The 16,214-nt window shown below is 45.9% G+C and overlaps 1 protein-coding gene and 1 long non-coding RNA gene across 9 annotated transcripts in view; one reads left to right on the top strand and one right to left on the bottom strand.

The window, feature by feature from the left end:
- Positions 1–16,214, top strand: part of LOC119049133 (uncharacterized) — a 124,471-nt gene that overhangs the window by 2,115 nt on the left and 106,142 nt on the right. The window lies entirely within an intron of this gene.
- NR2F2 (nuclear receptor subfamily 2 group F member 2) overlaps positions 1–16,214 on the bottom strand; it is a 91,704-nt gene that overhangs the window by 13,236 nt on the left and 62,254 nt on the right. The window lies entirely within an intron of this gene.

Genomic DNA, 16,214 nt, shown 5'->3' with positions numbered 1-16,214 from the left:
AATGAGAATAAAGTACGCTACGTCTCGCCGTTCAATACAGTTTTAACTAATGGATTTTTTTTTGTTTTGTTTTAAGAGAAGAATAATGGGGAAACACGGATCTTTTATTTTAGGGAAGTGGATGGTAAGATGTGTGTCAGACTTGACAAACGGAACTAAAGCTCTCCGACTGCTTCTTGTCCTCGCCTTAAACAGGAATTAAGTTAAACACAGTGCTGAATGTTAATTACATGTTTACTGGCTAATGAAAATTACAAATGGTTTTGCCACCTCAAAAACAATGATGAAAACTCTGAAGACACTGTAATTATATACTTTGAGGGAAATAACTCAGAATATTGATCATAAGAAGTGTAAATCTTTTTTTAACTATTCATTAATACCATAAATATGGGCTCCAGAAGTTTTTCCTTGCGGTTTGTCCCATTGGTTCCACCGAGTGGATGGTATGGCGAGGCTCCTGGGTGGTGAACTCATTCTCGCCGAGAAGGAGGCCACTTGTGTAACCGAGGGGGGGTGCCCCCTCCTTTTCGCCCCCGCCCCCTGTAACCCCAGCAGAAGGTCGAGGGATGGTTGAACAGGGGGGCCGGGCTCGGGGCAGGTGAAGGTGATCGCAGCGCAGCCTCTCCCCTCCCATCCCCTCCCCCCTCCCCTCTTCTCCCTCCTCCCTTTCCAGCCAGGTCTGATCGATGACCGCCTCCCCCAGCCCGGGCGCCTGTCGAATAACCTGGCATTCGAGTCCCTAATGGAGGACACCCCCTGCACCCCGGCGACACGCCGCCCTGACAACTCCACTCCCCCTCCTTTCGAGGTGGCGAGGGCAGTTCATGGCAGAAAGAAGAAAATAAAGTTGAGGGCAGAGGTGGTTACTGCGTGCAGGCGGGCGGAACCAGAACCGGTTTCCCTGGGGTCGGGAGCCCAGGAATATATATGTTTGCTTTGTTTTCTTTTAACTTCGGCCCGAGAGGGACTCTGCACCCTCTGGCAGCCACGGCGATCCTGGGGGTCAAAGGTGAGGGCTGCACTAACCCTAAAAGGCTGGTCTGGCCGGAAGGCCTGGCGCAGGGAGGCGTAGGGGGTCAGGCACCCACCCAGCCTGGCGCTCCGGAGGGGGCGCCTGGGAAACCTGCACGGTGGTGGTGGGGGGGGGGACACAGCACCCGACAGCGGTGTTAAGTGCGATATGGAGGATTTTTAAAAAGTGCCCTAGGCTTGTGGGGCTGGAGTCCTCTTTCTCCCGGAGAATTCCCAAGGCACTGGTCTTTGTCTTAGAAGGAATGGAGTTTCTGAATGGTGTGAAAGGGACAGAGAGGGTCGCTTCAAATCGATTTTACTTGTCCTTTCTGTCTTTTCGGATCAACGCCCTTCAATGGGCACGGAGGTGCTCTTTCAACCAAAAACTTGTGCTACATTTTCTGCCTGTGTTGGTGCTAACCACAATGAGCACTGGGCAGATTTTTTTTTCCCCTTTGCTCTCCAAAGCAAGAAAGCACCCTAATTAAATTGTTTTATATGGACAGTCAAGACGGGCCAATTAAGTATGCATTAGTATAAAGATATAGTCTGCAGATAAGGCGGCTTAGAAAATCAGGTGTAAGACAAAGGAGAGGGCGCCAGCGTCCGGGAGGGGAGAGTGGACCCAGCAAAGTCGCTCACCTTCACCGGGCCCCGGGGAGTCGCAGAGGCCCGGGCCTCAGGCGACAGTGTCGGAGCCCCCAAGGCCCGCGTCTCTGGCGGAAGGAGAGCGGTGGAGACCAGGCGGTTAGTATCGCTCATACCCTTCTGCTCGGACAATGTACCGGTCCCAGGTGGCGGGGCCCGTAGGAGGTGGCGAGGGAGCGCTGTGCCCCACTCTAGGTCAGGCCCTTTGCTCGGTGTGTAGGTTCAGGGCGCGGCCCTGCTGTAAGGAAAGAGTGCGCGCCCGGGGGAGGCCGGGAGGACCGGAGGGGCACAGACACTGCCCCTGTCGTGGCCGCAAACCTCCGGAAACCAAGATCAGGGTTGGAGGCTCCCTTTCAACCCTGCCAGGCTGTGCGCTTTTTTGCTTTTAAGGAAACGGAAGGTTCTCGGCCGGCCAAGTAAAGTTCCCACCCGACGCCACCACCGGCCCGAGGGGCGTAGAGGCCCAGCCGCAGAAGTGGGGGAATGACGAGGGCCCGCAAGAAGGTAGCGAGGAGACTAGCACCGCGTTCGGCGAATTCGGCTCCGGGCTTCTCCACCCCCTCTCCGCCCTCTGTGGGGTGGGCGGGCGGAGTGCATCTGGCCCGAGGGCTGCGACCCCCAGAGCAAGGGGCCTGGGCCTCCTCGTGTCTCCGCGCAGGGCTGTGATAGGTGGTCCCGGGGCCTCGGGGGCGAGAGCGCAGCGCGCCGCTGCACCTAGGGCGCGCGGGGCGCACAAGACGTCTGGGTCGGGGGCGGGATGGGGAGAGTAGGGGGCGAGAATTAGAGCCTGGGGAGGCGGCTGAATGTCAAGAGTAAAAAGGTTGGAAAGCCAATTTTCCAGGCGCGCTTTCGCCGCCCCCCCTGCCCCCGCCTTTGCTGGTTGCGGAGGCCGTAAATCAGCGGCCGGCGGCGAGGGAGGGAGGAGCCCCCTTGGCGGGCCCGGCGCGGCCCCGCCCGGACCCTGCGCACCTCCCGGTGGGCCCCGAATCGATCCGAAGCCTAGCTGAGGATGTCACCGCACTAAATATTTACTGATCACACACAAATAGCCGGGGCCCGAACGATTTTCCTCTGTGCGGAGAGCGCAGAGAGAAGGGTAAATCATTTTATTAGTGTGGATAAAGCCCAGAGCACACTCCGGGCTGGAGTGTTTTAAGATGTGTCTTCAACTGGATGAAAAGAGTTAGGGAAATCGATACCGGGTGATTAGAAGCCCCCGGGGTGACGAAGTGGGCCGGGGCTTTCAGGGATTTGGCGAGGCTGAAAGGGGGGAGCGAGCCTCGAAGGGGGCGGCCCGACCGCCGCCAGGGAGCTCCCGGGCGCAGGCCCGTGTCCCTCTCTCCTCGACGGGCGACGCCGGGGCTCACCGAGGGGCAGGGAGCCCGCACCGGCCGGCTGGGGGCTGCGCGGGCTGCGGCGGCTGAGGGCTTGGGATCCAAAGTCTCCACGCCGTGAGGGGCAGCGGCCAGGTGGCCACCAGAGTGGACCGCAGGCCCGGCCGGGGACACTGGAAGTTTCTCCCCCCTCGCGGTCTTTCTGAGCTGCCTTCAGGAGTAAAATTGTGGCCCAAACGCCTGTATTCCCCCCAGCCCCCACCGAGGCTCGCAGCATCCTCGAACTTTCTGTCTGATTCACCCCAGTCCTTCATCTCCTGGAATACTTCTACAGAGGAAGAAGTAGCTCAGCTTGGCTAGCTGCTTCTCCCTGACACCCACCCCGTGTCCAGAACGGCCGCGGGGTGGCGGAACCCGCTGGGGACCGCAGGGCCAGTGGATTCCAGGTTCGCGGCTCCTGGGCAGGTGGAAGCCGTGTGGGGCGGAGGAGGAAGGTGGAGGTAGCGTGCCGCACACCAGCAAAGCCCCCAGGACGCCTTCATTCTCTCCAGGGTGGTAATCTAGCTTCGGGGGGAAGGGGGGTATGAAAGTTACACTCCAGCGAGGGCAGTCGGTCTGGGGCCCCAAGGCTGGGTGCAGGAGCCTGGAAAGGCAGCAAGGTTTGCTGAGGTTAGCAAGGCTTCGGAGGGAGTTTGCTCTCCAAACTCAAGGAGTAAAGTCCCTGCCACGAAACTGGCTTTGCATTTCTGGAAGTGGGAGTCTTGCTTGCTACTGTGGACAAACCCTGGGGTTCAAAGCAGCTGTAAAGAATCAAGAAGGCGCTAATTTCGAGGGGTAAGGAGGGGCGCAAAGTGAAGAAAGGAGAATCTTTTTTTCTTTTCTTTTCTTCTGCTCCCGACTCTTTCCTAAAAATCTGCTCTCCCGGGAGACCCTGACAGCTTGGTTATCTCTCTATCCACCCATCTATCTGGTCTCCCCACACCCCCAGTTGCTCGATTTTCTTGGCAGCTGGAGGAATTCAGTTCAGGCTGCCCTGCCAGGCTCCACCGTGTAACAGGAAATGACTGCAGCGCCAATTAATCGTTTTCCAGAAGGGAGAATTAAAGAAAAAAAAAAAAAGGAATCCCAGTGGATTGGAGTGGTCTGTTCAGGTGTAAGGCGATTGGTGCTGAGTCCCTTCCTCAGTCACCTTCCATGTCTGGCTATGGAAGCTCCAGCCGCGGGCACCTCCGCTGACCCAGGATGCTGTCAGGAGCGGGTCTCCATTAACCCTTCTCCTTCTTGGCCAGTGAAGTTTAACTACACTAATATACCAAAGGGGCTGTAGGAAAAAAAAAAAAAAAGGAAGGAAGGAAAGAAAGAAAGAAGGAAGAGGGAGAGGGAAGGAAAGAGAGGGAGGGAGGGAGATCCACTCTAGTTGAAGGATTTTAGAGTTCTCTGCCCTTCACTGGCTCTCTCTCCCCACCTCCCACCCTTCCTTTGAAAGCAGTTTTGCATTTGGAAAGACTAGAGTCTCATTCCCTCAAGGCAGCTCACTTCTTGGAGATGGACTTTGGGGACTAGAAGAAAACATGATGTACTTAAAGATCTTCTTCCATGTAACTGGCCACACAGTTCACTTTAACAATATTTCTACCATGGATGCCCCCAAACCAGTATCTAGTTTACCTTCTTTCATTTCAGCTAATTTAGAATCTTGTCAGTGGGCAACTTATAGCCATAACATCTAGGTGACATGAGGAAAATGTATTCAGACCTGGTGGCCTTATAATTGGTAGTTATATGATGTGCATGGGAATGTGGGAGCTTGCGTGTGTGTATGTATCTGTACCTATACATATATACATGTATGTACATGTGTGTGTATATATATATATATATATATATATATATATATATATATATATATCCTTACGGTATTAGAAGCTCCATGATGGATGCAATGTTGATCTACTCCAGCACTAGATAGAGGCTGTCACTCAAGGGTTCGAGCTGGAGATCTGGCAGAAAGCCGGGCAAAAAAGAGTTTTGAATGAGCTCCTTGGAATCACTCTTGTTGAAATCCAAACTGAAGCCACTCAGTAATAGCAAAGCTATTGTGCCTTACAGGCTCCTAGAGAGACGCTTCAAAGGGAAAAATGTCCATTTGCACTGTGGTAGCTTTGGCAGGGCATTTCAACAAAAGGTGAGCATCCTTTGCCTAACATATTTATTTCAAAATTCAGCAACGTGCTACTGCGTTTATTTTACTTTCCAGTGAATTGCGGACCAGGCTCTGGCTAAAGATGATAGCCCAAGGGCTTGTGGACCATCTAGCTCAGGCTGATACGGGCTGTCCAGGCTTTTAATGTTACCCTGCAAGGTAACTCCTGCTGAGAAAGTTCGAAAGCCATGTGGACATCAGTTCTTATTGAGAAGTAGACAGAGGGAGGAAAGGTGGTCTGATTCTCTATGTTTTCTCTTTCTAAAGAGGCTGGTAATGAAATTGGGAGAATGACAATTCACTTCTGGCATGTCAAAGAAAAAAAAAAGGCATTCATCGAATGGTATCAGGTGCTAGCCATTTAAATGTGAAAGTGTTCATGAGGCAAATATCCAGATAAATTAATATTGTTAATTAGCTGTATCCAGTGTGCTGAAAAGAAGTACAAACAGAACAACAGAGGGGGTTTACCTGATCTAATTTCCTTTCACCACAGACTCCAGGTGAATTTCAGGAGAAAAAGGATCTAAAGATGATTGGCTTTTAGAAGGCTGATAAAAAAAACAACAACCTAGTTTCGATATAAAGCATATGGCTAGGGAAGTGAGTCAATGGACAAAGACAGACACACGGCCATAACAGAGAAGCATTATGCATGAATTAAAAAAATATAACATTATTTAATTACAAACTGCATTTCTCCTCTGAAAAGGCTGACTTTTGTTGAAGGTACACAGCAAAAATAAAGGACTTCTATGGAGAATTAAGAAGAGGGTGCTGAACATAATATCTAGCTTCTTGACCAAAGAAGTATTTGTCTGAGAGTTTACAAAGTGTGACATTTAAATAAAATACACACTATTAAAATTTGTTTTGAATATGGGATAGAGAAAGGCACCTTTCCTCTTTGTCCATTATGATTTTTAATAGATTAATCAACAATTCATCAGTCAATTAATTATTGCAGAGATCACAATGGACCTGACCTAGGGAAATGGATTGAGACGATACCAGTGAAAATAGTTGAAAGCAAAAGTGAAAACATAAAAGGCAGGAAATATTGACTTCAGTGAAAAATGCCACACTGCCTGTTTTTTGAGAGGACTGCATCACCGTCACATGTCGGGGAGAAGAAGTTAAAAAGATGAGGCGACCTTGTTCCTTTGCAGAATGTATAGCGATACCTTATTTATCGATTCCCAAAGTTCTGTTGCACATTCTCATTTTGCATGTATGTCCGATGCCATTGAAAGAAGCCAGCATTGTGAAATTTCAATGGAGAGAGGGGGGTGCTTTAAAAAAGATGCTTTTCTTGAGAATCTCCTCGGAGTGATATGGGCTTTGCTTATTTATTCATTGATTTCTAATATGATTTTGCTTACTTTGATGGCTTCTAAAGAGATAGACTCTTTTGCTGAAGTCTACATTGTTTCTATGCTGAAAACAAATCCCAAAGCAAATCTCGTTCAGAAAGTGTCATTGTCTGTCTAGTTATTGAAGAGCTACTCTTTAAACATCCCAGATTCTGTAAAAAAAAAACAAACACACTCATAAACACCTAAACCTATTCTTGTTTCTTAACAACTCTTAAAGCTGCAACTGGCTGGCTGTGGATGAATATTTTATAGGGGAGCCTTTCACTCTCTTCCTATTTATCCTGTGAATTCCTTTAATTTGTCTTTTATGCCTGGGAACATTAAAAAGCATTCGCCACTATGCCCCAAATGATTCCTTCCCCTTTAAAAAAAAAACAGTGAATAAACATTCTAATTATAGAAAAGAGGTGTGATGTTGACTCTAAAGTTACAGGAACATATAAAGTTTTCTTAATAAACTAGAAGAAACTCTATCCCAGGTAAACTTACAGAGGGTGGCTGCTGAGTAGGGTTTATAGACCTGTCCTCTGCCTTCTTTACTTTGGCACCGAGGCATCTGGGTTTTTGTCGTAGAACACTGTCTATTGTTCGCAGAGTGAATTTTTGAGCTTAAAAGCGATTTTCAAATTGTTTTGCCTCTGCAGATTAATGCTTTATTCCACTGAAATAGAATACTCATTCCTGTGTTTAAATTTGCATGTCCAGGCAAATAATGAAGATGTGAGATCCTCCAGCCGCCTCCAGAAAAAGAAAAACAATAATATCATTATGTATATACATATGTGTATAGATATATGTATATATACATATATATATAATGATTTATATATATGTTAAATAAGTAAAAAAAGAGCCTTTGATTGCAGCTGTTGAAAATACAGGTACTTTGTTCTCACAGTGGAGTTCTTGATAAGGGGTTTTTCTCTATCTTAACTGTCTACCAAGGAGAGATGCTTCGGTTTCATATAGAGTTTTTGAATCCTAAGCAAGTTTTAACAACATATCATCGCGGGCTCTTTGAAGTGAAGAAGGTTTGAAAAAACAAGCCTCCAAAATAAAAGACCCAGCAAAGTCACAGAGTATAATGGCCTGCCTTATAGCTCTCAGGGATGTTGCACAAGTTTTACTTTAAAAACTAGAGTAGCACGCTTTTGCATCAAGTCCAAAACAAGATGATTATAGGAGGGAAAAAAAAAGGTTCGGTCCCACCTTCTTCTTGCAACCCCCCCCCAAAAAAAAACAACAACAAAACTAAAACCAAGCCCCAATCTCCAAGCCCTCACCACTTTGGGGAAAGTTTCTGTTTAAGTTTCTGGGCAAGGTTCTGTAAAGGTCCCAGTGGGTCTACTTTTCAAAGGCGGCAGGCAGTGGCTCAGCTCCTGTCAGCAGCCTGGGAGCCTGGAGAAGGGGGCAGACTCCCAGAGAACAGCTTTCTTTCTGTTGCAGGGAACCTACCACGCAGAGAACAGCTTGGCCAAATCAACTGTTGGAAGGTCTGCTCTCCTTTCCAAAGGAGATTTGCAGAGGTAGGGGAGGAAGAGCTGATAGACCCAATCGGGTTCTTTTCAAAGGCATCCCTAACTTTTCTGTTACCCCCCCCCCTTTCTTTACTATCTGTCTTTGTGCCTGAAGGGCCAGTGAAAGAGCAGGGCAGATTCTAGATTGCTTTCAGAGTTTGCCTTCTCTGATGATGGATTACTGTGTCAATTTAAACGGCATAGGATTAATTTGTTTCAATGATTTCTCTTTAGGCTGAATGCCAGCCGTTTCTCTACCTTCTCCCCTTGCTCTGCAGAACACCCCCCCCCCAAACCGGGCAGAAAAGCCTTCCTTCCATATTCTAAGTCAGGGAGCCATAATGGGACTAGACAAGTTAGGTGTAACGTGGTAACGTGTTAGGTCTGAGTGTTTTTATCTTTGCCTAAGAGGCTGGAACATACAGTCAGTCACATTAAAATGAAATTGGACTCAACGTTTATTCAATAAATACTTGTCTTGTAGATAATCCAGTGCCGAGTGCTTTTGACACATAAGGAGTTAATTTGTCTTGGATAACAAGTTATTAATATGGCACATTTAAGCCTGCCACCTACAATAAGGTTGTGGAGATCCATAACAAACTCAAATGATCGTTGGGAAAAATAATTTGTACGAGGGAGGGGAACGTTTTTTAGCATGTCTCTCTTGTGTATATATATATATATATACACACACTAGGAAAAGGATACTGGTAACACATCTATATTTCACATCACACAGGGGCACAAAAAAAAGTTCAGTGAAGTTTAAAAATCCCACTCATTGTACAGACAGATGTGGCCAACCTTTCCGAAAACAGGAATGTGTCAGAGTTTTTTCTCTTTGGAAAGATTTCTAAAGGCCACACGAAAAACGCTGTGCAAATCCTATTTCTTTGCGAGACCAAACCCATTACGAGGTTGAAAATGGCACCGAAAAAGAACCTCCCCCCCGCCGAATTTTTCACCTAGACTAACCTGGCAGCCAGATAGAGCATGCTGCGTGTGTGTGTGTGTGTGTGTGTGTGTGTGTGTGTGTCGTGGTGGGGGGGCGCAATTTGAGTAAAATAATCTATCCCTAAATCAAATTATCGTATTTATTTCTTGCATGGGAGGGCCTCCAGCAGACGCAGAGTTTCGTTCCACGGACCGAATAGATTCACTGTGGCGTTTGGCTATTTAAACACGGCGGGGGGGGCGATTTCCTTTTCACCGCCCTCTTTTTCCCAGCATCCCCCTGGGCTGAAATTCACATCATCGCGGAAGGTAATGAGTTGCACTCTGAATATGAACTCAAATGGATTTTAACAGCCTCCCCGTTTCCCTAATGCCCTGGTGGGCTTGATCTGGGCAGATTTTACCGGCTACAGACCGAAGCAGCCAGAGGCCAGCGACCGCCCGCCCTGGCATCTAAGCGACTTTAATTTCCCCAGAAGTTGTTGGTGGTTGACCTTCTCTAAACCCTTACAGGGGGTTTAGAGACTGTGCATCTCTGAGAAACCAAATCTTTGCGCTCTCTCCCTCGGAAATGATGGTACACGCGAGCAGGAAATCCAGGCAAGAAAGGCCAATCGCATGAAGAGAGGGAATTAGGTTAAAAAATAAGAGTACAACCCAGGATCCCATTTTCACCGGTGTAACTCGAAATGAAGGTGTCTTCAAGTCGCCGGTGATGCCGGAGTGTTTAGATGGTGGCCACAGATGGGGACACCTATTGAAATGTGTCTGAAGAAGATTAATAGGGCTTGTCACTGGTGGGAAGGCGCTGCTTTGCTGTAAATTTCTACCAGCCCAAGATGAATTACCGATGAATGCTCACTTATCAACCCCCATCGCTATCATTCGACACTAAATCAAATTGAGAAGTTATCTGCAATCGGAAAATTTCTTTTTAAAATAGACATACACCTGGAGGCCCCAACTCTTTAATAATCCCACTCCGAAAACAATCCCCCACCCCCCGGGTGCTCCTGTGGCTTGAACGAAATGATAACTCCAGAATGAATATGTTTGCACGTTCACAGCCCATGGGCAGCTCACTGGTCAAGGCAAAGGGTGACGGTATTTTAGCCAGGGAAGGCAGGCTTCTTAGAAGCCACCGCGGAGTATTGCATGGAATGTGTTCCCTGAACTTGCAGATATTTCTATCCTTTCCGGGAAGGCAAAAGAAGAGAGTAGGTTTGCATTGTCCTGTTCTAAACCCTGTCCCTGGGATCCAATTGTTATCTAATTCTCTGCTGAGAGAAAATGCTGAGAGAACAGCAAGTTCAGGCAGAAGAACAGTGGAATAGGATTAGAGGAAAACAAGGATATGCAGGGAGGGGCATCGATTTTTTTTCTGGCTTCCCGGTGTTGCGTACATCTCCCTTCTAAGGCTGTTGGTTTGAGGAACAAAACAGTGGCGTTATCTCGCCTGCTTTCTGTCCACGCTAAGCATTCGGAGGCTTTTCCATGGAGGAAGAAGACTTTCAATGGACCGGCCACCCTGGTGTTTTTACAGGACTCTCTACCTGTTTCAGAAAAATGTCCCACAGGCCTAACTCACGTGGTTTTTACTGAAATCCCGCGCAGGCCAATATTCGGAATGCCCGTGTTGCTGCCAACAAGGCTCAGAGGGTTATCCGAGGCCAGGGAGGTAATGGGGACACAGTAAGAATTTGGACGGAGGTCTCCTGGGCTCTTTTCGGATGCTCCTACTCCAGGTCATTAGGTAAATGAACCCGAGGGTGATGATGATAATACTAACAGTAACTAACATTTACTGTATATCGGAACTACAGTACACATACATATGCATACGTTTATATATAAACTTTATATATAAACATATAAATATCAATAAATATGACATATTTATTTATATATAAAGTCGATGTGTAAACATATAAATATAAGTCAATATCAGTATCAATATGTATATAATTTTATTTAATCTCTATACAACTCTCTGGGGTACATACTGTTATTATGTCCATTATTCAAGAGGAAAAAGTAACCAGTGAGGCTCCTGAATTTAGGCACTTGCCTGAAGCGAACATTGCCACCAAGTTTCAGGCGCCTTATTCAAATCCTGGAAGTCTGAATTCTACGCCACTGCCCCCCCATCCTGTGGGACATCTGCTTCCTATTGCACTGAGTGGTCCCCAGAAATCCCACCTGTGCGGGGAATCTAAAAATCCGAGGCAGATTGTCACAGCAGAATGGACTCTGGTTCAGAGACATGGGCTTACATTCTAGCTTCCCCAGTGACCAAGGCTGCAGGCTCAAGCTCTTTTGGCGTTTATTTTTTAAATCGCCAAAATTGGGTAGTTGGGTCGCATGAAACTGTGGATGTTTCAGGAAGCTTTGGGGTGCTCCCTGCTCTCGTGGTCTCTGAGAGGGGAGAAGAAAGGCGCAGAGAGGCAGCAGCTATCTTGGAGGAGGCGAGTAGGGACAAGTGACTGTGTGGGCACTTGGAGGAGGTGTGGCTTCCCCGTCAGAGACCAGCCTTGGGACGCTGGGTGTTGGGTGAAGTCTTCCTTAGCTTTCTCTCTGCCTCCAGAGCCCATGGATGCTTTGGTCAATTGTGGCTCTGGAGAAAAACCACAGAAAATAAAATTTACCCACCCCCCCCAAAAAATCCACCTCCCTTAGTAAAAAAGCAAGAGGAAAACCCCGAGGTCCGGAGAGGTCAGGTGACCAACGTGAGGTCAAAGTTGAAACTAGCCACTTTCCTCTTGGCCCCCAAACCAAGAATCCACCCCTATTCTCCCAAAATACCTCCTCCCCGACATACTATTCTCCTTGAGATCATCTCATCATGTTCACATTATAACTATTTCTCTGTTTATGTTATGATACCTGGTAAGGGTTATTATAGGTTGTAATATAACATCTTCCTAAGTCTCTTCCACCATAGTCTTTCATAAAATCTCTTAAGCTAACCGGCCAACAAGTCGAAACCACAGCGAGGAATCACGCGGTCCTCCGAATGTTCTGTAACCTGTACTAGGCCACACTAATATTCCAATCTGTATTTATTACCGCCCTCTTCTGATGCTTACATAACCCAAATGGCTCGATTTATATTGTCTAATGGTTCCCCAATGGGAAAAACCTGTGTTTTTTACCTTCCCCTTCCTGCTGTAAATCACCCCTTCCACATACATCGCCAGCTCCGGGACTCCCCGTCTGGGTTTAATCAGAACTTGCGAGACAAAATGTGCATTATTAAGAAATATAAATATTTTCAGAAGCAATCAAAGGGATGAAAGATTGATTCAGCATGTAGATTGGCTTTAATGCAAAGCAGCTTTTTTCTAATGAGGGCTACTGGCTTACAAAGTCAGGAGCCCTGGTAGCCTTCAGCTGGAACTTCTGAATTATGGCAGTAATGTCGGGATTTCTGTACTCCCGGTTGGTGTGCAGAAATAATTTTTGCAAGGTGTATTCTCTAGTCCCCAGGGCGAACCACCTTTCTTTGCCACCCTTAGGGACTTGTAGTAGTTATCTTGGAGAAATTATGACTAATTTCCTCTCCTCTTTAGAATTTAGATCAGCGAGTTACCTCCCTTTGCACAGCTTGGAAAGTTGGCTTAGCACTGGCTTGCATAAGAACATTTTGGCCGGGAGGCATCTGTATTACAATTTCTTTCTTGGCTTAATAAAAGGTATCACATTATCTACCTGGTCAATCTCTATTGGCTTTCAAAATAGAGACATGGAAAAACCTAATAAGCCTCATTAGGATATCTGCTCTAAAAACAACAGGCTTCCTCATTTAGCATGTTGCTTTCAAATGGCCCAGCAGAGCCGGGTGTTCGAGCCTCCAATATAGGTATTGCTAATTTGGGATCATTTTCCGGGTGGGAGCTCTGGGAAGGAAAAAAAAAAAGTCCAATGTGTAGGTGGAATTTTAAAACACAAGGGATCAAACCCTGATTGTTGTCTTTTGTTTCTGTTTTCTTTCTCTCTTCCCTCTAATCCCATTTTTTCTTTTTTTGGTTCACATGTGTGAGGGATGGCTTGATTCTCTTGATATGGTCCACCCATCCACAGCCGAAATTCCAAAGGGGGCTGAAAATGTCTTTAAAATCAACACCGCTCACAGGAGCCTGAGAGAGCAAGTTTTCCTTTGTTGTAGGGGATAGTATTATTTGCTGTAGGTTTTTTGATATACATTCTAAATTAGGCCTGCAAAGGCAGCCTTCATCTTTAATTCATCACTCTCAGCTGAAAGAGATTAGCAATGTCTAGCCCGCACCCCTCCGTTTGGCGCTGACCTCACCAAGTATGGCCTGAAATTAATTAGCCTCATTCATTCCAAATGGAAAAGGATAATGGAGCAGCATTTTCGAGATGACCATCGCAAATTGTATGCAGCATATTTAAAAGGCCCCTATTTTCGAACCATGTAGATTAAAATTCCTCCCAGGGTTGACAATATGCCAGAATTATCGGGCACCCACAGCGAGGCCCGGGCAGGTCTCCTGTGTGTGTCTGTGTGTGTGTGCGCGCGTGCGTATGCGCGTGTGCACGCTGCGTTGTGGGTTGTGTGAGTGTCACAGGCTGTGTGTCGCTGTGTGTCCGCCGTCAGCCGCCGGCTGGCTGTCTAGGATGACACCTGGAACGCCCGACCGACAGGACTCAGACGTCAAGCGGACTGTTTTTGTGGTCGATACCGCGACGTGGGCGTGACGGCACCAACCGCTACTTTCCAGGGTGATGTTTTCCATTCTCTAATTTAGAAACAGAAAAAGCCTCCAAAAGAAATGCTCGATTTTTCTATGTGGAGTTATTTTGGAAGCTTTCTATCCCCCCTCCCACCGGGCCCAGTCCCCTACTGTTTGATCATATTTTAATACATGATGGAGGACTAACTTGGATTACAGAATCAATTAAAATCGCCATCTAACATTAGCTGATTTCCCTCTTCTGGGGATTGACCAAGAGAAGCCAAATTTTGGAATATCAAAACTGCTTTCTTTTTCAGCCAAAAAAAATCTTGACCGGGGTTCTTTGAGATTCGCAAAGATGTTGTAAAGTTTATTTTTGTGACCAGTCATTTGGAGACTGGAGATTGGAAAAAGAAGAAAGAAAGAAAGAAAGAAAAAAAACCCCTGACTTGATTGTCTTTTCAGACGTTACTTTTCTAACTAATATCAAATATGGTCAATTTATGAAAAGCTAGCAGGACTGTTTAGGAGGAGTTTTATTTAGTGCCAACTTCTTAAGAAAAAAATGATCCCAGAATAACTTTGTTTAGTTAAAGTAAAAAGTAGATATTCAAAGTAATATAACTACAAAGCTTTCGGTTACCTGTTGGGGTAAAAAAATGCATGTTTTTAAAAAATTTTTAATCCAACTGGTCTTTTTTTTAGAGCTCATGGATATATTAATCTCCATATGTAAGTTATTTAAGATTATTTTGTCTTATAATTAAACAGGAGACATGTTGCCCATATCACTGCCAATGCAGAATTTAGAAATTTCTCTAAGCTCACTTTTGCCTAATCTTCTCATTCCAGAAGGCCCATTCATCTAATGGGCATATATCACTTATATATCCGAGATCATCAATCACAAACTGGGAACCTATCATTTTGACATAAAAGATTTAGCCTTAAATCTCCCTCAACCTCTAGCATATAATTTGAGAAAATTAGCTAGCTTTAAGTCTGGGCTTCTGACTTGTGGGGAGAAATGCAAAAATGGAGAAAGCTTAAATGATACAAATTTGATTTTCAAGTCACAGTTTCACTGGATTCAAAGAGGAGGCACAGTAGATCTTTAAAGGGTGACAGAAAGAAACATTTATTTGTTAAGTATCCTTTGCTCCATGGCTAATACACACAGTATGAAATAAAGGGGGGGGATGCTTGCAAAAATAGCTCATGAGAGCACGTGTTACCAAAAGTATATTTTCCTTATTTACTCTTGAGACCAAAATGTGTACAGTCTCTAATATTGCCATTTGTTCAAATACAAAACAGCAAGTTTCAATTTTATTTATTTATTTATTTAATCCACGGAGGTAAAAATGGCAGAAGAACCATAAATACAAGGATTAAGGCTGCATAAAATGGGAGCTCATTTAAATGACAAACCCAAAGCAAAACTCCGATGAACGGACCCAATTTCATTTGGTATCCACCTGAAGCAATAAATCCTGTTTCAGCTCTTTTAAGAGTTGAAGGAGGTTCACCTAAAATTCAAACCAGCTTTTCCCAAACGGAACCCAGACTCACTGAGTTTAGGGGGGACTACAGTCGCGTTCGGGGTTCACGATAAAACCCTACCCCACGTTAGCTAATGATGGATAGATGACGGGTGAGGAGAGAGAACTACGAGATGTAGTTTGTTGTGGATGTTTGGCCAAATTCTCTTCCTTATTCCCTGCGACACTCTGAAGTTCGGAAAGAACAGTATCTGAAGCAAATTTCCAATAATTTCTGTGGAAAGGTGACCACGTAGGAGAGCTCAGAGGGGATGTGGACAGTTAAATATACTAGATGAAATATTAACGACCGTGGCTTGCTGTAATCTGGCATCGTTCTAAGCTGTTTGGACTCAGTGTAGGTGACCATCACAGTACCAGGCGAGCACGGTTATTTCCATTTTGTGGAGGAGAAAGACGAGGCCCTGGGAAGTGACGTAACCTGTCCAAAGTGACGTTGCTTATCAAAGGGGTTTGAATCCCGGGATGTCCTGTTCTGGAATCTCTGTATTGGGCCAACCTGCCTCCCAGATGAAATGAAGTTGCGATGTTGGTTGGAAAACAAGCTACTCTAGACTAGGAATGAGGGAGATATTCCATCCCCCACCCCCATTTTTTTTTTTAACTGTTGAGAACAGTAAGTAGAAAATGTAATGAAAAAGGGCGAAGGAGAGAAAGCTCATTTTTGTCTAATTTTCTTATCTCATGAGTAGAGAGCAGACTTCCCAAACCTCCCATAAGTCTTTGCTTGCCTTCCCTTGGAATGCTACAGGGTGGAGATAAACTGAGAGGAATTGAAAGAAAAAAAAAGGACAAAAAAATGATGGCAAGAGAGTGACTTGGGGGGAAAGGTCATAAGAACTAACTAGGTAGAATATAGAGAAGCTACAGTTAATATAGAACTCAGTACCATCCTAGAAATATGAT

This window comes from Artibeus jamaicensis, unplaced genomic scaffold (genome assembly GCF_021234435.1).
Source record: "Artibeus jamaicensis isolate MK-2021 breed Jamaican fruit bat unplaced genomic scaffold, CSHL_Jam_final scaffold_612, whole genome shotgun sequence".
Lineage (NCBI taxonomy): Eukaryota > Metazoa > Chordata > Mammalia > Chiroptera > Phyllostomidae > Artibeus > Artibeus jamaicensis.
This window is presented reverse-complemented; position numbering and strand designations above follow the sequence as displayed.